Consider the following 19630-nt stretch of genomic DNA (forward strand, 5'->3'; position numbering starts at 1 on the left):
TCCTCTAGTCCTATACTCCTCGGGGAGGAAGAAAGGAGACTCCTTTTATTTACTCCTTGGACGTCTTCTCAAGTACTCTACAATCTCTCTCTCTCCCTCTCTCTCTCTCTCTCTCTCTCTCTCTATCTATCTATCTATCTCTCTCTTCTCTCTCTCCCTCTCTCTCTCTTTCTCTCTCTCTGTGTCTCTCTCTCTACAATCTCTCTCTCTCTCTCTCTCTCTCTCTCTCTCTCTCTTTCTCTCTCTCTCTACACTCTCTCTCTCTCTCTCTCTCTCTCTCTCTCTCTGTCTCTCTACAATCTCTCTCTCTCTACAATCTCTCTCTCTCTCTCTCTCTCTCGCTCTGTGTCTCTCTTTACTAATGGATGGTAATGATGAATCAACTGTTTTAGGGATAGAACTAGATTGAGAAAATAAATCGTCTACCTCAGTTTCTTCATTAGGAATTGTTTTAATGTTGTCCTCAAAGTATAAATTTCTGCTATCATTATCTAAACTAAGGGACACAATCTTATCTTCTTTTTTAAGGATTACCTCTCCTGCCTCAATATCAATCATAGCTCTAGCTGTTTTCAAGAAAGATCTACCAAAAACTAAGGGTGTTTTCTTTGAATTTCCTTCAGATCTGAATCGAAACCCCTCTATATCAATGCAAATATTGGAGATTTTTTTCTAGAAGCTATATGTACTCCATCATCAGAAGAGGGCATTACTTTTCCTATAGGGTGTCTCTCAAAAAAAGAAGAAGGTATGATATTCATATTGGAACCAAGATCTATAACTACATTCTTGAATTTTGTTCCTCCAATTTCACTTGTTATTTTAAATTCTCTTTGTTCCAACGGCTTCTTATATAAGTCCCTCCTCCTAGGAGGTTTCCCTACAGGTTTTTCTAATGTGATTTAAGGGTTGTGGAGTGATGGCTCATCTACTTTATCTCCTAATTTTACTAATCATCCACTATTTTCTTTGCTTATTATGTCACCTATAGATCCTTGACATCTATCATTCTCTATTTTTGTAATTCTTTCATTGAACTCCATCTTATGATCCATCACTTGAGATAACATGGAAATCATAGTTTGGACAGCCAGAAATATTTGAGAATGATCAGGGATAGGAGCACTCAAAGGTAATTCCTTCGTTATTGGAGAACTTGATCTAGTAGGGATATTAGTAGTGGTGGTATCAAGTTGGAAGCTACTACTAGTAGGGATATGAACACTCGCATCTATGATTTTAGTGGAAGAACTTATACCTTGACTTATGGCTTTACGAGGTGGTGACTTCTGATATCTAGGATAATCTAGAGGATCCGCAAACTGAAAATTAGGGTTTTCAAAAGATTCAATTTTTCCTTCTTCAAAACCCTTCAAATTTTCCCTAGGATCATCTCTATGATTTGCTGCTCCATGATTCCTATAAGAGTTTTCATTAAGTTAAAGGTATTCTTCAAAACTTGGTGGCTCATAAAATTCTCTAAGCTTCTTACGAGCAGGATTTCCATGGGAATCTAACGGATATTCAGAATAATTTAAACAGTTATTCAATTCCATCATTTCCCTAATCGTTGGACGATGCATACCTTGTCCTTGGATTGTGTTGCTTGTCGAACTTCTATTATGTTCCATTTTCTCCTCTGAGATAGTATTCCTTTTCTCAATGGATGCCTAGAAGTTCCAACAGCGATGGTCACCTTCCTTTGAAACACAACCACTCAAGAACAAGGTTAGTTCACTTTAGTTCAATCAATAATAAAGTATACAAATCTCTGATAATTTTTTATTATTATTATTAAATCCAATCTCTTATAGTTTGTTTTGAGGACGAGTGATGTCGGACGTCGTCAATGGCATCGTCCGATGGATAAAATCACTAAGTGTATGTAACTACGTGATGCGATGTGTCATAGGGAATGTACGTGCAGGCCCCGACTCGTGATAAATTGCCAAACTCCAAGTTCCGAAGCAGATGATCGGTGACAGTGACGGTGACCTTTTGACCCCTCGTCAGAGTAACGATGGCGACTACGGCGCCGAACAGAACAAGTCCGTAGGGGCTCACACGCAACGGACGGGCTCGACCCGTGCCTAGGAAGATGCTCAAAGTCGTAGTCTTCTCGATAAGTCACTCTCAGCTATCTAACCCGGCGCGGTGGAGTGCAGTAAAAAATATACTGAAGAAAGTAATGTAACAGACAAGCAAGGGACGGCATACCTCTTCGGTGATGAGTCATGTCGATGAGATCTCCGTCGGTGTTAGTGCCGATGTGGACTGTAGAGGTAGGAGGCGTGGCGAGTCAGCACGGAGTGGCTCAACAGTCAGCCATGGATGGCGCTGGAGCGTCGGCGGAACTAGCCGAGGAGGAAGTCAGAAAGAGCCGTTGTGGCTGCGTCACGATGAATCAACAGAGCAGTGTTCGCAGCGATTGGGAATGACCCATGAATGACCAGAACTGCAAGTGAACGCGTAAGCAGCATCCGGCGGGGAGACACGCTAGCGCGTGGGCAGCGGCTTGCTTCTGGCGCATGGGCAGTGGCGAACAGCAAGTGCACGGACGGAGGTAGATGGCGCGCACGTGGGCAATAGCGTCGGCAGCACGCGTGAAGCGTGGGAGATCTGCTGGTTGGGCGCGCAATGGCACCGACGGTGGCTAGCAGAGGATGCAATAAATGTGTGGCCAGCGTTCGGAATTGTGTTGTGCATCAGCAGCGTCCAGTGGATTGACTCGCGGGCGCGTGAGTGTTGACTGCAACAGGAGATCAGGTACACGGGCCAACACCACCAGGGTACGCGCGACAACGGTCAATAGCGGGCTCAAATGATGTCCAATGGTAGGACTATGGACGCACGAGTGTTGACCGCAACGAGAAGGCGGGCGCACGGGCGGCCCTCATCGGAGTCTGCACAGTCAGCGATCAGAGCGACGTCGGGAACGGGCACCCGAACAGCGGCCAGCGAAAGACTTTGCGGGCGGCTGGCCGGTGATTGGGAATGCGAATGTGAGTGGCGGCGAGAAGCAGGTGCTAGAAAAGCGCACGACGTTTGATTCTTGGGTGAGCGTGCGGCTGGCAGCTGATTCACAAGCGCACGATCGACCGCTAAATCGTAGATGCGCGGGCGACATCCTATGACGAATGTAAGGGCAGCGACCCGGAGAGAGTGAGAGCTCAAACGTACCAGCAGTGACCACAGGCGGGAAGGAAAGGACCTTTCTCCTCTCTTCCTTCTCCTTCTTCCCTTTCTTCCTCTTCTTCTCCTTCTTCCTTCTTCTTCTTCTTCCTCCTCCTCCTAGATGAGATCTGAACAGGAGATAGCTTCCACAAACTACAAATTCCAGATCTAAACTGAACGTGGGGCTCATCATGGCCTTATATAGGGCCATGATGGGCCCCTTACGCAAATGTCCAACAAGGGGCCCAATAAGGACCCCCCATTTTACAACTTAATTAAAAAAAACTAGGAAAGAGAAAGAAAATGATACGGAATTAAAAACAACACGGACGTGTCACAACGAGTAAGGGTACTTGTCGTGACGAACACAAAACAGAGAATAGAAACAACGGAAAAAAATATAACGACGGGTGCGAACACGTGCTTTACCCGGGGTACTTAAACCCGGGCGTCTTCACGGACGCTTTGGTGTGCAGGTCGGGCTGGACACAGACCGGCGGCGATGCTGGTGACGGTGATGATGTCGGCGATGGCTCTGTTGATGATTCATCGGCGTCATCAGGATGCGCTCCATCAATGAGTCAAATTATCTCAACAATAAAATCAAAATAAAAGAAAGAGAAATGACTAATTTGGAACTTTCACAATGTACCTTGATAAAAAAAATCTGAATTCAAAACAGACTATCAATGCAATTTCAGAATATAGAAAAAATAGTTATAATTTTTTTGATATTCACCGCGCCTCCCTGGCAACGGCGCCAATTGATAAGCCTAAAATTGGTGTGTAAATATGTCGTTATTTGGGTTTTAGACTTATGCAATAAAATTTATAATAACCCTTAATCACTAAATACTATGTATAGAGCAAGCAAGGGGTCTAACCACTGGAAGGCACTAAGCAAGAATTTTATCCTATTTCCAATCAATTAATTCAAGACTGATTTAATTTTGCATTTAATACACCTTAATTATCTTTAATTCTGTTTATATTAATGAAAATTAAGTAGAAACTTAATTTTGATCTTAATGTTTCCAGTCAAGACACTCAAGATAGGATAATTTTGATTATAATATCAGACTAGTTCAGACTACCAATTTCTCAATCAGGATGATTTATGAAGATAACTTTATGTATTAAAATTGGGAATTATTAAGCAAGAAAGGGGATTTTAAAATTGGACTTGAAGATGGACAAATTTTTGGATTTAGGTTTTCTATATATTTAATTGAATTTTCAAACAATCAATTTTGAAATCTAGAAATATAACTTAGACTAATTAACCTAGAGAGAGAAAGTAGAAGAATTTGGGGAAATTGGATTAAAGACAAAATTTGACCCTAATCTAAAGATCTAAGATGCCAAATTGGATGAAAATCAATGTAGAACTAAGGATTAAAAACCGGATCTTGAATCAAAATCGAAATCCAATGCTTATCACCATTCAAATCAACTTCAAGGGCATGTACATTTCGGCCATGCCATGGCGTTTTAGAATCTTCCAAGAAGTTCAAAAAGAAAATTAGAAACTTACAACTTTCAATGATCAATCAGGATCTGTCGACTTCCAAAGCAACTCTTGTGTCCTCCTTGGCGAAATCCTTGGGGAGAGCTTCAAAAAGTCCCGTTTGCCTTCTTCCCGACCTCTACTTAAAAATCCAACCATATGGGTCGTAGAGGGGGAAAAGACAAACGTGCCCTCAAAATTTCAGCTCAATCGGACGGCTAGATATTAAGATATCGCCATTTTACTAGCGTTTAATCTCAACCGTTGGATCATTTGATTATTTAAGAAAAAATAGCTTTTTCTTATTGGCTGACACCTTTTTTCCTTGTTTTTGCCATCCTCGGATCTCGTTCTGACACGTATTAGTGCGCTTCCACAAGCCGTGATCATTGCTCAATCATGCTGCAATTACGTGGAGGAGAATGCCCCACGTCGCCCCTGTATTAAAAAAATCAGAAAAGACAAAATCACCTTTTCGTCAGACATTATTACACGCAGTATTTGATTGCCACCTGCATTTAATGCACATGGCGAATCGATTATGGCATGTATTAAATACAGAGAATTCTTTTATACATGCATGTGGTGTCGGTTGCCGCGTGGAATAAATGCATGCGGCTAACCGATTCCACGTGCATTAAATATAAAGAATATTCTTGTTTCATAAATGCATGCGGAGATCAATTCTCTGCATGCATTTATTGCACAAAAGCTAATAAAACAAGACAAGGTTTACCTTTTTTTTCTCACCAACCGCGCCACATTGTTCCTTTCGAGCTAGTGATTTGCTCATTATGGCATCACGCATTGCGATGGCATAATGAGCGAATAACGCTTTCTCTTCTTTTTCTGTTTTTCAATGCATCCACTTATTCGCCCGAATTTCGGCCGAATGACGTAGATGCCACGTGATATATATATAATGCTTTTTAAAAATGCCAAATAAATAATAAAATAGATTTTTTAAATTCTAAAAATCATTTCTTGGCCAAATAATGGTCAGAAAATTATAAAACAATATGGAAAATTTTTGGGAAATTAGTAAAACCCTTACCAACCTTTAGCCAATTATTTTGAGCGCTGTAAAAAATATTTATTCAATGCAAAGAGGTTAAATACCATGTAAAAATACTAAAAATTCAATACAATCATAAAATCAAAGTGCAAGTCATTTATATCCATTTATATACGATAACATGCAAAGATGGCCATTAAAATGCATAAATGTAATGTAATATACATAAATTTAACATTATAATTATCACCCTCCTCTCTCTCCCTCTCTCTCTCTCTCTCCATCCCTCCCTCTCTCACTCTCTCTCCCTCCTCTCTCTCTCTCTCTCCATCCCTCCCTCTCTCACTCTCTCTCCCTCCTCTCTCTCTCTCTCTCCATCCCTCCCTCTCTCACTCTCTCTCCCTCCTCTCTCTCTCCATCCCTCCCTCTCTCACTCTCTCTCTCTCCCTCCTCTCTCTCTCTCCATCCCTCCCTCTCTCCCTCCTCTCTCTCTCTCTCTCTCTCTCTCTCTCTCTCTCTCTCCCTCATTCACTCACTCTCTCTCCCTCTGTTCTTTCTCTCTCTCTCTCTCGCACTCTCTCTCTCAGTCTCTCTCCCTCCGTTCTCTCTCTCTCTCTCTCTCTGTCTCTCTCCCTCCATTCTCTCTCTCTCTCTCACTGTCTCTCCCTCCGTTCTCTCTCTCTCTCTCAGTCTCTCTCCCTCCATTCTCTCTCTCTCTCTCAGTGTCTCTCCCTCCGTTCTCTCTCTCTCTCTCAGTCTCTCTCCCTCCCTCATTCACTCACTCTCTCTCCCTCTGTTCTTTCTCTCTCTCTCTCGCACTCTCTCTCTCAGTCTCTCTCCCTCCGTTCTCTCTCTCTCTCTCTCTCTCAGTCTCTCTCCCTCCATTCTCTCTCTCTCTCTCAGTGTCTCTCCCTCCGTTCTCTCTCTCTCTCTCAGTCTCTCTCCCTCCCTCATTCACTCACTTTCTCTCTCTCTCTCTCTCTCCATCTGTTCTCTCTCTTTCTCTATATCTCTCTCTTCTCTTTCTCTCTTTCTCTATTTCTAGGTTTCTTGTTTCCTCTCTCTCCCTACCTCTTTTGTCTATCTGTCTCATCATTTAAAATTCAGTCACCACCATCACCAGTGACGGCCATCCTGTTATGTCACCCATCTGAGATATCTGATTAACCACCATGTTGATTGTTGACCATAGTGAAGCCCCACATTCAGATGCCAAACTATTGGATGGCCTAGTTTATAATCTGGAGATATCTGATTAAACATCATCTGATTAGAAAGTAGTTCATAGTGGTGATTAACAAGAACCTACAGATATAATGACTACATAATAAAAATTTTCACCTGTTATTGCATGAAATACTTCTAGTTTATATAACCCACTGTGATAAGATGGCTTAGTTATTTATGCACACCCCATGTGGTGTTGTGACCAATGCATAGGTTGCCACGTGGTCTTGTCAACCTGTGTGGCACTCCCATGCATGATAGTTCCTATGGGGCCATTACCACCTTGCCAGTAGCACCTATGCGATGTTACCTTACACTCCCCCCATGAAATTTGTGACCTTATTGTCTATCATCCATTTATCTATCATCTATCATGTTGATTGTTGCACATTTACTGTTGGTAATTGAGATTATTCAATAAATATATAAACCAGTACTAGGTAATATTCAGCTAGTGATGAGCAACGGATTGTCTCCTCAAGGAACGTTCATTAAGGACTTAACATTCTTAATGTAATGATTATTGATATGAGAAGATATAATTCTTAATATGAAGTGACATGACGAGAAGGTACGAGGCGAGATAGTGATATTGAGTCAAAGATCGCAGATAGATATAATTCAAACTTGAAATGAACAAAAAGCGGAAATCAAAATAGAATGAAGAGAAGCATACATGAGTAGGGTAGATAACACGTTAAATACAATAATCAGCGAGTAAGTGAACAATATGATGATGGAGAAACATGATTATGTGGACATATGGAAGTGTTGTGATGGTGAAAGATGATTGTGGAATCAAATTGTGCTATCAATGATGTCAATAAAGTGCATTGTAAGGCAAAAACCACCAGGATCACAACAATTTGCGAGTGCTGGTAAGCTCCTCCTCTTCTCTGGTGCTTCTTCTCACACACCCAAGGCACCAAAAACACACTTGATGGATATCAAAAACTCACTATCTTTCAATTACCCACATGAGTAGTAAGCAAGTTTAAGAATTATTTTGACAGTGATCCAGGCCCTTATTTATGGATCAGAGGGCATGGATAGAAGAGGACGGGGAGACAAAGCAACCCTGAAAATTACAGCTTAATCTGACTTGTGGATTGTTAGATATAGTACAATCCTAGCCCTTATTTTTCTCTCTCCTCATCACTAGCACTGACGCTTCTTGTTTTTTCCATTTCAGTTGAGCTATCGAATTCTCAAATATGCTACGTCACTTTGTCTTCTGTGTTCATGCACTTCAAAGCTGGAACGTGTACCTATAGGGGATAAAAGTTCACTTTTTGATTAGTCAATGATTCCATGACGCCATGTCATGGAATATTCTTCCTTTTCTCTCTATAAGTGAATGGTGCGCTTACACATGTTTCTGTGTCAGAGAATTGGGAATATTATCTTGTCAGCATTTGCCTCATCACATGTTTCCGCATGCTGTATCAACACTTTTTCTTCTTCTTCTTTTTCTTCTTCTTCTTCTTCTTCTTGATGATTTTCAGAGGTACATGTGCACGCCACATGTAACTGTGGAACTTTTGACTTTTCTGTTTATTATTTTATTATTATTTTTCTTGATTCTCGATCTCATTTATTGAGATTTAAATGGCTTTTTTTTTTCATTGGTCCACGTTGCCTCCTGCAAAAAAATATGCCAATGTGTCAGATAATGATTAGCACATTATGGTATCATGCTCCATGATGCAATAATTGTGACTTTTGCAATGATTAATTGTGTTCATCATTGCGGAAATGTGTGATTGGTCACCATTCAACAAAGCGAATGGTGACACGTCGTCCAATGCATTTTAAATTTGAACTTTTAAAGAAGGTATTATAAAATATATTAAAGTCATAAAATTATTATGAATATATACATATTTTGACTTAGAAAATTCATATCTCTCTGAATATAAGTCCAAAAAATTTGTAAAAAATATATTCTGAATCGTAAAATTAATTGCTTTCAGAATGTGATGCGAAAAAGTCCTTAAAATTCATTTAAATCCAAAAAAATATATTATTAATCTTAAATTATATTTAAGCCTGTTAAGCTTGATAAGACACATATTTAATTTTTTTAATGCATAAAATATGTAAAATCATATAATTAAACTATTAATAAGTATGTTATCACCCAAAAAAAAGAGGGTTCTAAGGTAGTATTTCTCATATAAATGCATGGGTTTCCATTTTTGGTGTTTCAAGCTTCAGATATCGATGCTGGCCAACTTGCTTTGTTCGAGTGACTATACTAGATGACATATGTATTAATAATCTCTTGATCATATGTCTTCTTTGTGTTCCTATCGTTTGATGAGGTCTTGGCAGAGTGCTTCAACAAGAGATTTTCTTGCCTAGATATGTGACTTTATTCTTTGTCACCGCCAAAACTATTGTGGCTTCACTCAAACATGTAAATGTTGGGCGAATGAGACATTACTAAGCTTCTTTTTGGTGTCCAACATTGTAGCTATTAGATAAAGTGGATTCTTCTTAACAATCTCTATGTAATTTTGCAGTTTTTCCTTCATCACTTGAATTGTTTTCTTAAAGTCTTGCACCTCTTCACAAGTCATTGATGTCCAAGTGTACTTATTGTCTTTGTGATTGCCCATCAAATCATCTTGAAAATGGTTCAAAATTCCCATCCAAGATCAAATAATATCTCGAAGTGTAGAGCATCTCAATGGCTTGATGAAAGGGCACCCACGCTCAAGAAAAGTACTCAATAAAAAAGTGGAGTGTGTGGGTCTTTGATCAATCTCTTATAATCATGTCCAATCTGGTATTTCATCTTATCTGGTAGTATGTCTTCAACTTTCAACTTTTACATATATAGATCTGAACCCATGCTAGTTTTTTCATCAGTGACTCCTGTGTGATATTATGCACTATGTATCATGATGATAACATTTAAAAGCTTGGGGTCCATTGGAAGTGTGGAGAAGTGGCAAGCTTCCAGTAGGGTGAGAGCATGGTCTGGCAAGAGGGAGAGAGAGAGGAATCCGAGAGGAAGTAGAAGAGAATGCAGACATGGGTGGATTTGGGGTTGGAAGTGCGGAATTCGCGCGATTTGGGTGCACACGTGTTCTCTCTCTCTTTCTCTTTTTGTCTCTGTTTCTCTCTATCTCTCTATCTCTTTATCTCTTTCTCTCTTTTTCACCATATATCTCTCTCCCTGTCTCTGTCTATCTCTCTCCCACCCGCTCTCCCTTATCCCACTTTCCTCTCTCACTCCCTGTCCTCTCTCGTCTCTTGCTCCCCTCCCTCTTCTCTCATCTCTCACTCCATTTCCTCCTCTTTAATCTCTCACTCCCTCTCCCCCTCCCACTCTTTATCTCTCTATCTCTCTATATCTCTCTCTCTCTTTCTTTGCGGAGTACTGTCTATCAGTGTCATGATAAAACCAATTACCCAAACTAAGTAGCTCTGCAATCAAAATCATAGAACAGAAGACAGAACTATGTTAAATGCCATACTTACAGTATTGGTGATCAAACCTCAATGCCATGATGGAAAATTCTAGGATATTAAATGAAGGTATTCCACTAAGAAAGGAAGGGGAAAGGATGGAGTTAGGGTTTGACAGTCTTGGTATGGTCCGGGTTTTCAGTAAAGACCTAAATCTTACCTAAAGTTTGGTCCGGTTCCTACTCGGGCCAGGCCGGTCGTGGTCTGGTCAGTTTGACTAGTCAATGACAAAGTCAAAGTAGAAAATTTATGTTGATTAGCATGTTGAATATTCACATAATGAGTTTTAGAAAAACTGGTAATCAATGCGCATTTGCCTCCCTTCTTTCCCTCCCCTCTCTCAATATCCCTATTTTAAGTCTTTCTCCCGACACAATAGAGAAGTAAGAAACATTGAATGGAGAAAGAGATTTTGACGGCTTCTTACAGGCCATATTTGAAGAACTCCTCTACATCAAGTGGGTGCTCATAGATGGTCAATTTATGACGGCTATCACTGAGCTCAATAAAAACCTCTCCAGCAAGTTAGATTAAATAGTTTTTTAGAATTTTTTTAAATATTAAATAAATATTTCATAATTTACTTATGGTCCCAGTCTGGTTGGACTTTTGGACCTAAACCTTCCTGACAAAATGGGCCACTCTCGAAGGAGGACAAAATGGGCCAAAACGGTTCCGATTTAGTTGAGTCAAATCGGTCTTCGGTCCTTAACGTCCAACTTGAGAATTGATATTAATCCCATCTCATCTCTAAAAATTTACATCTTTATATGATAATTATCCTTTATCTGTCTAACTTCTCAAAAAAACTTGTTTTTGTAATATTATGTTACTATGTCACCTCAGTTCACCTAAAGTCAATGGATTGGTCAAAGTCAACTCTTTGAATTGTCAACTTATTTTCTTTTTATTTAATAGTTACAAAACTTACCAAAAATTATAAAAATCCTTACATCATTGTCCTTTTGAAAATGTAAAAATTGTAAAAATTATCCTTTAGAAACTAAATAGTTGAATTGCAATGCACTCTTGTATGTTTAAATGATACAAACTGATGTTTTAAAATAACCCCTGATGTCTTAAAATAACCGCATGACTTGGTCCCATGAGTCAACACATACATGCACCCACACTACAACGTACATGGTTAATCATAAAAATTTAGGTAATTAATAGGTAATGTAGATATTATATGACAAATCTGTTCAAATGTATTTACTTGCATATTAAACTTATCAGATGTCATTAATTGCAAGATAATTGAAAATGAGTTAATATTTGTGCTAATATTCTTAAGCCAAAGTAATTATAATATAAGTTATTGATAAATACCTTTAAATTTTGAGGTTTCTGAAACTTGGATCAGTATATTGGATTCTGATGTATAGTATCATTAATTTTATTAAATGCATGATATGAATAGTTTAAGTTTTGGGCATGGATTGGGAAGCAAGATAATTTAACATTATTTTAAATTTGTGATTTATAAACACTATTTTAGGTATGAATAAAATAGTTAATACAATGGTTAGGATACAATCGTAGAGACTAACCAAATGATAAGGTTTACCCACGATTTATTTAAAATTATTGATGTAAATACTTTATAAAATCCTGAACAATATTGAGAGCATATTATAATTCTAGAAAATTTTAATAATAATTAAAAATATATCATGAGTGAATAAGGCATATTATTGTTTCATCTCCTTCTCCATCTCCATCTCCATGTCCATCACAACATCAAGAAACACCCACCCATGATAGTTATACAATATCAATAATGATTGATATTTATTTATCCCTTATAGATTTTTATGGTTCTTTACTGTATTAAAAATATTACATGGTTATGATTGGAGAAAAATAACTTCAACTTTCATTTTTCAGTCCTATTCCACATTATATTTTCGTTCAAAATATATCAAAATGTTTCCACGGATTAATTTAAATGAATTTTTGAAAAACGGGAAAATTTAAGGTAACTAAATAAATATATAATTCAATCCGAAAATCCCCTAAGAGGCCAGCATCTCAGCATCTCGCTCATCCGGTTGTCCCCCGACCATTTTATTGCTGATACGGATGTCAGGGCCATAACTAAACTGGTATTCTTGTACCTCTTCCCTTATACGTGTTCATTTATTTCTTTCAATAGCTCCCAAGTGTGTCTCCACCATTGAGGTTAGAATAGTGATAGATAGGATTAACGTACCGTGGGATAGGTTTCTATTGGTACGACCTTGGTTGGCATGTCGAACATGCATACACCAGCCGCAGTAGCTGTGCTCGCACCATCAGCATTCAACCCGTCGTTTGGGTCATCGGGGAGCCTAGCGGCATTCCCAGGTCTGCTTACCGTGGCTTAGTGGTTGTCGGCATGCGTTGGCACTAGGTGTCATACTTTCCATCATTTCTATCTTCGTGTTATCATTTGTATTTCACCCACATTCTTCATCTCCTCTGCATAACATGACTACCCCCACCCTCCCCGCGGTGCAACACGAGCCATTCCATCTGGCATCCTTCATGTCACATCGATTAGTTACTCAAAGATGAAATTATTAATGTATTAAAATTTCTGAAACCAATTAAAATGGTTAATATAACCATAAATCCCTGAAAGCTAATATTAGAATTTCAAAATCACCTCCACAAAATTTGAATTAAAAAATGTAACTAAATGAAAATTAATTGACTATATGCCTGACTGATTATCACTCTGTAACTTTTCTCCATCAGAACCTACTCATAAATTCTATGTACCATTTGCATTTTAAATTTTTTAAAAATATGTTTTCAATTAAAATATAAATATAATGATATTTGACTGAAAATAATGGCTTCATGAACTCCAAATGTATAGAAAACCCTAGATTGTTCATGTGGTAAACATATACCTTATATTTTTCTATTTGTGAATGTCCGGATACCAAATGTTCCCACTAAACATGTAAATGTAGTTTTTTATTGATCATAAGGATGAGTAGACTTGAATGTAACCTGAATAACCATCAAGAATGCAAAAGAAATTCTGACCAGAAAGTCTCTCCAAAATTTGATCAATAAAAACAAAGGGTATTGGTCTTTCTTGGTCACTAAATTTAACTTTCTATAATCAATGCAAACTCTCCAAGTAGTAACCAATCTCTTTTGAATTTCTTCACCTTTTGCATTAATTTCAACAATTAATCTAGATTTTTTAGAAACCCTATGAACAAGACTAACCCAAGAACTATCAGAAATAGGATAAATAACTCCAGCATCCAACCATTTCCAAATTTTCTCTTTTAGAAATTCAAGCATATGAGGGCTTAGCCTACGTTGAATCTGTCTACATGGTTTTGATCCTGCCTCAAGAAAAATTATATGCTCACACACATCAGAGTAAATGCCATTTATGTCATCAAAGGTCCAACATAAATCTTATTTATGACCTCTTTAAACTTTAAAAAGATCATATTCTTGTTTAAAGATTAGTTTTGAACATATGATGACAATATCTGTTTTGTTAGAATCCAAAAATGTGTATTTCAATGAAGAAGGCAATATTTTTAGTTAAACGGTTTGATGAGAGGCATCTCTTAGAAATGCAAGATAATCAGTTGGGTCTTATTTTGGATTTAAATATTGAATATCAAGAAGATACCCAACTGATTCATCATCATCCTCATCAAATATATCACATGTACCAAGTTCTTCTTGAAATCACGTAGAAATTTTCAAAAACTTGGTCATATTTAACTGGATGTTCTCCTCTCCAACCTTGAACTAAACTGTTAATTTTTTTAATTTGTCACAGGCTTTGTTGGGGCAAGGAATGGGTGGCCCAAAATTATAGTGGATTGTCTAAAATTTCCAGTCATATTCATATCTTCCACAATAAAATCAACAGGGAAGGTACACTGTTTAATTCTAACCAAAACATCATTTACTGTTCCCCATGGTTATCTCACAGATCAATTAGCTAATAGTAAAACCATGCATATATGTTCAAGATCACCAAATTTATATCTATCAAACAGAAATTTTGGCATAATATTCACACTTTCTTTTGGAATCTAAACGCGATTTGGGAAAAATCATGCCATTAATTTCACATTTAATAAAAGGAGCTCTAAGATCTTTCTTTTTGAGAGGCATGAAATCTGACGCACAGAACTAACATTTTCAGATAAATGAACCTTCTTTGGGTTTCTCCTAGGTGTGCAAACATCTTTAACATATTTTAGATCGAAAATTTCAACACACTTGCAAAAGGAATAGGCAGTTGATATTCTGTTGTTTTGGTTAGTACCTCTTCATTCTGTATTTTCCTCTTCCTTTATCTCATAATTTTTATTTTTTGTTATGCGGGTCAGGTAGTGATAACACCCTAAATTTGGTATTTCATTCAAGCAATTAGCACAATTTTATGCATTTAAAGAGTTTAAAATATGGTTTTTATCATATATTACATGTTAATTAATTTTTCCAAGTGAATTCTGATTTTTCCTAATTTTCTGTTAATTTATGAATTTATGGAATTTATTTAATCTTGGAATAATTCTGTTTAAATGAAAATGGCAGGTTTAAAAACTACTTTTAATGTTGATTAATGTGGGAATGAATTACTGAATTTTCTAGATTTTTCTGGAATTTTATAAAAAGTGCTCATGTTTAACTTGATATATGTTATTGCACTACATTTTACTTCCAATTCTTGATTTAACTGCTTAGGAAGTGCTAAGTATTGATCTCATACCTTCTCCCACTAATTTTATTTCTGATAAGTGACAGTCACTATCAATATAATTTCCAATTTCTATCTTGTGGCTAACGACTAATGGGTGTTTGTCTTTTAACTTAGTGATTCTGTATAAAGCTTAGATCTGGGTTTTAATCAGAGAACAGTGACAGAACTGAACCAATAGCAAAGTGAGACTCAGCCGAATCACATCCCATTTCACCCACACTCGTAGAAGCAATATCCACTAGAATTTCACCAACGGACCCTGCAGGAAATGGAGTAGGAAATCCTGAAGTAGTCAATGAAGGAAGGCGGAGGATTAGAGAATGTTCAACCCCAGCTGAAACTCCTATCTTAACCAGGATATCTGCCCCCATTGGATATGATGTGATGTTTACTACCATCTTTTTTAATGAAGGAAAATGAGGAACCATATGATTTCTTAGAAATATTTTGTGAAGCATGTAATAGTTGTAGTTACGCCAGGATTTCAAAGTAGGTGATGAGAATGAAATTATTCCCTCATTTCCTAAAGGATAGAGCCAAAGATTGGTTTAGAACATTGGGGACAAACTTTGAATCATGGAGCGAGATGGAAAATATTTTTTTGAAGAGGTATTATACACTAGCAAGGACGAACTCATTTAGAAGAGAAATTAGGAACTTTTAGGAAGGAAATGATACATTTAGTGAAGCTTGGGAAAGATTGATGGGGCTCATAAGAAAATGCCCACACCATGGTATTCTCACATGGGAGTTGGTACAAATATTTTTTGAAGGATTAAATGATGTTGAAAAGGGAAGAGTTGATATTTCTAGTGGAGGTGCAATAGGAGACATGTATGAAGATGAAGCTATGGCCCTCCTATAGAAAATTCAGAAAATTTAGCCTACTATCAGGATGCTTCTGATCATGGAAGGGTCACTCCTCAAAAAGGTGGATTGCTGGATGTTAGAGGAGTTGAACCTCAGATTACCATAGAAAGAATTGAAAAACAGATGGGAAAAGCTATGGAAAAGATGAATGAAAAAATGATTCCCTATGACAAGGGCAGAGTAGTGGAGGATCACACAACCCGTCTTTGGGTAACCAAATAAATTGGTGTGAAATATGCTCAACTGATGACCACGCTGGAGAAGTCTGGCCAATCATCTCAGAAGTTAATGCAATAGGTAGGCAGGAGATGAACAATGCTCAATGGGCTCCTAGAGGAAATTTAGGAGGACTAGGATGGAACCATAACAATTGCCCACCGCAACAGCACTTTCAACCAAGAGTGAACTATCCACCTCAACAACAACCTTATCAACCTTACAGGAACTTTTCAGATCCAACCAATGCAACTCTCACCAAGGTGATTGAAGAACTTCAAGAAGACAAGAAGAGGATGCTCAAGATTATTGAAGAAATGGAGGAGAGGCATCAACGAGAGATGGACAAGCTCAAGGCAGAGATGGGGCATCACAAAAGCCAACCAATTATGCATGGTGGAGTGCCACAAGGTACTCATGATGACTCTACAAAGATGGGAACAAAACCAGGTAAAATCCCCACCCAAGCTTGTGTTAATCCTAGTAATTTACTTTATGTTGATAATATGTGTACCATAGATAGTGAGGATACCTATGATGTGAATGTTGCGTTAGAGGATGATGAAGAAAGATATAAATGATGTGTCTAAACTTAGAAGTGGGAGAGAACAACCCGATCCTTATGTGGCTATAGAAAAAAAAAGTAGTTGAGGGAAATCTAGATGAACAAGAAAACAGCGAGGAGATTGAAGCAAAGGCAAATCATGAAAACGAACCTGACCCATAATCTTATTGTCCAACTATTCCTTTCCATATTTCTCTAAACTCTAAGAAAGAAAAATCGAAAGAGAGCCCACTTCTTGAATATTTGAAGGATGCCACTGTTGAAATCCCTGTTTTAGATGCAATACAATACACCCCTGATTATTCCAAATTTTTGAAAGACCTCTGTACACCTCCTAGGAAGCAAAAGAGGATTCAACTTTCAAAGAATATTGGTTCAATTTTTTTGAATCAATTGCCTCAAAAGCGCAAAGATCCAGGAGGACCGATAATCAAATGTGAAATTAGAGGTGAAATATTTCGCAAAGCCTTGCTTGATTCAGTGTCAATATTGAGAATGGGAAAAGAAGAGATTGAACTACCAACTTCCCAATTGATGAAATGTCCTGATAGTAGCCAAGAGGATGTCTATACATGTTCTTTATATGATGAAGATGATGATGGAGAACCCATGTAAAATATGATTTATTATGTTTTGGCTGTAGAGGATAGTATTTTTGAAGAAGAAGAGGATGAAGGAAATGAAAAGGAGCGTGCTAGCATGCATAATCACATATCTATGCCTACAGAAGAATTAGAGTTGAAACGCCTTCCTTCTAATCTGAAATATGTCTTTTTAGGTCCAAGGAAAACGTACCTAGTTATCATCTCATCTACACTTACGTATGAAAGTGATCAATATTTAATAGTGTAGTTTAAGAAGTACAACGAGGAGTTTAAATACACTTATGAAATATATTTCCTGAAATTGACATTTACGATAAAGGAGAGTAGTATAAAAAAATTATGAACTTTTTACAAGATGTCAATTCTTTATTACCGAGATTGTTAGAAGAATGTAGTGACATTGAGAAATTTTGTTTCATAAGAAAAATGAACAAGATAAAAATGGAGATTTTTTTGCTAAACTATATTCATATAATTATGAAGAATCAGATGATGAGTACTTTGAAGAACATTTGGTTGAATGTAATACTGGAAAATGTGTTGAGATTTCTAATCATGTGGTTGATAATGAAATTTCTATTCCGAATGATGTAATCTCAAATGAAGAAAAAGAAGTTCTTGAACATAAAGGTGAAACTATTTCATATCCTTTTGTTGAAACTTTGAACGTTCAAATTCTACTTTCAGATGTTCCTTCTATGGATAAAACTTATGAAAATGATATAACTTCAACAAAAGAATATTTTGATGAAGATATTTTGTGCCCTTTTTATAATATTTCTCAAGTCCATGTTGATGATGCCTTTTATTTTTGAATGGATGATTCCTGTAGAAATGATATGAACTCACATGAAGGAAAAGAAGATTTTCAAAATGAAGTTGAAAATGCTTGCGTTGATACTTGTGATTTTCAGATGTTATTTTTTGATGATCAAAATGTTATTTGTATGCATGAATATCATGGGAAAGATACATGCTCAAGAAAAGATGAAAATGAGGATCCACATAATTTCTGTAATTCTGATGATAATTTTGATATTCAGCTATTATTTATGGATAATCAAGATGATACTTCAATTGATCAGTCTTGTGATAAACATCTGAATAGAAGTAAAGCTTCTGAAGTTTTTGATGAATTTATTAATGAGACACATGATCATGAAATTGAACTCTACACGTATCCTCTTCACCCATATTTCCTAGCTTACCGTCACCATTAACCCAATTTAACACATTCGTATAGGTGTCCATCTATTCCCCGCTAGTCCTAGAATACTATGATATGCTTACTCCCAGGTTTCTTCTCCTTTTCCCTTTGTGATATCACCCTATTATGATATCTTTTCCTTTGTATACCTTTCTCTGTTTATGGATACATCCTCTCTTCTGAGTTCATCTTCATGATACTAGTTTGCAATGCATCTAATGTTGCGTAGTTGATCAACCATTGTTGCTCTCATATTAAGCTTCCATTTATGTTCACCCCTGTTAAAAAAAAAACAATTTTTTTCAAAAAAATAAAAAAAAAACCAAAAATAAAATAAAATCAAAAATAAAAAACAAAAAGAAAAAAATATAGAAAAAAAATACATAAAAAAATAAAAAAAATAAAGAAATAATAAATGAATAAATAAATTAAAAATAAAGAAATAAAGAAATAAAAAAAATAACAACTAAAAAAAATAAAAAAATAAAAAAATAAAAAAAATAAAATAACAAATAAAAAATAAAAAATTACAAAATTAAAAATAAAAAAATTGAAAAAATAATGAAATAAAAATAAAAAAATAATAAATAATAATAATAAAATTATTAAGAAATAAAAAAAATTAAAAATAAATAAATAAAAATCAAAAAAATAAAAAATAAAAAATGAAAAAAATGAAAAATTGAAAAAAGAAAAAATCAAAAATCAAAAATCAAAAATCAAAAATCAAAAAAATAAAAAAAAATAAAAAATGAAAAAAATAAAAATAAATAATAATCAAATAATTCAGAAATAAAAAAAATTTAAAAATAAAGAAATAAAAATAAAAAAATAAAAATAAAAAATGAAAAATAAAAAAATCAAAAAAAGGAAAAATTGAAAAAAGAAAAAATAAAAAATAAAAAATGAAAAAAAATAAAAAAATAAAAAATGAAAGAAATAAAAAAAATAAAAAATGAAAAAAATAAAAATAAAAAATGAAAAAAAATTGAAAAAAAAGATAAATAAAATAAAAAAAGAAAGAAAAAAATA

The 19630-nt window shown here is 36.1% G+C and overlaps 1 non-coding gene across 1 annotated transcript; it reads right to left on the reverse strand.

Annotated features, from left to right (window-relative positions):
• Positions 1-15765: 15765 nt before the first annotated feature.
• On the reverse strand, positions 15766-15873 carry LOC144709955 (small nucleolar RNA R71). Its single transcript, XR_013583169.1, has one exon. It is a non-coding gene; the product is annotated as a small nucleolar RNA R71 (small nucleolar RNA).
• Between the last annotated feature and the right edge of the window lie 3757 nt (positions 15874-19630).

Source organism: Wolffia australiana, chromosome 11 (genome assembly GCF_029677425.1).
Source record: "Wolffia australiana isolate 7733 chromosome 11, ASM2967742v1".
In the NCBI taxonomy this organism is placed as follows: Eukaryota; Viridiplantae; Streptophyta; class Magnoliopsida; order Alismatales; family Araceae; genus Wolffia; species Wolffia australiana.